Source organism: Aplysia californica, unplaced genomic scaffold (assembly GCF_000002075.1).
Source record: "Aplysia californica isolate F4 #8 unplaced genomic scaffold, AplCal3.0 scaffold01330, whole genome shotgun sequence".
NCBI lineage: Eukaryota > Metazoa > Mollusca > Gastropoda > Aplysiida > Aplysiidae > Aplysia > Aplysia californica.
Window position 1 is genome coordinate 89,753 of NW_004798600.1, and position 1,332 is coordinate 91,084.

A 1,332-nucleotide genomic window follows, 5' to 3' on the forward strand; every position below is an offset into this window, starting at 1 on the left:
GGTGAGGAGAAATGGTAGAGCCTCTATAAATAAATCATTGATGGTCAAGGTCAAGGTGACCATTAAGAGCAGGCTTCAGCCACCACCTGGGTAAAAGTTCACATAAAACGCAATTCGGCTTTGTTCCTGACAAAGGCACCAGAAATGCTATATTCACCTTAACAATATTAATGGAGAGAAGTATGGAAGCACAGAAAGATCTGTATTGTTATGCTTCATAGATTATTCAAAGGCGTTTGATAAAGCTAGACATGATGAGCTATTTAAAATACATGAAAAGCTAGACACAGGTGGAAAAGGTGTAAGAATTATCAGGAATTTGTATTGGGACCAAAACGCTGCTGTACGAACTAATGAAGAATACAATGAATAAAAACAGATTAGCAGAGGAGTGAGTCAAGGATGTGTTATGTCACCAGATCTCTTTAACTATGTACAGTGAAACACTCCTTAGAAACATAAAAGAATGTCTAGGTCTCAAAGTAAATGGAGAAAATATGAATAACGTCAAGTATGCAGATGACACAGTTTTAATAGCAGGCTCAGAAAATGACCTTCAATTGCTTCTAGATACTGTTGTAACAGAAAGTGAACGTAAAAGGTAAGTGTTGAATCTAAATTAAACAGAATGCATGGTAACATCCAGAAAAGCACCAAAGCCTAGTTGTAATCTCATTAGCAAAGCTGAAAAGATTAAACAAGTCCATCAGTTTAAATATCTAGGAAATACGATTACATCTATGCCAAATGTTCCACAGACATAAAAAGGAGACTTACAATGGCTAAGGCTAGTTTCAATAAAATGAGCTTTTTTACTGAAAAATAGTAAAAAATCTCAATGACCACCATAATGAAAGTTCTAAATTGCTATGTATGGTCAACCCTTCTACGTGTATATGGCTGTGAATGCCAGAAAATCACTAAAGAGAGTGGAAATAAAATAGAAGCAACAGAAACGTGGTTTTTTTAGGAGGCTGCTAAGAGTATCGTGGAAGCAAAAGAAATCAAATGAGGTAGTGCTTGATGAAGCCCACTTGGGACGCTCAATGTTAAAAACAATCAGGAAACGACATATGCAGTTTTTTGGGGACACCTGAAAAGACATATTAGTCTTGAACATCTAGCTCTCACTGGCAAAATTGAAGGCAAACGAGGCAGGGATAGGCCCAGAACAATCTACGTTGGGAACCTAAACAAATGGGTAACAGGTAAAAATCAGAGAAACGTAGCTTTTTTGAGAGTATCCGAGCAAAGGAATGAACGGAGAAGCATGATCGCTGATGTCTGTCGCAGATCTGGCACTGGCTGATGATGATGATGATGATGATGATG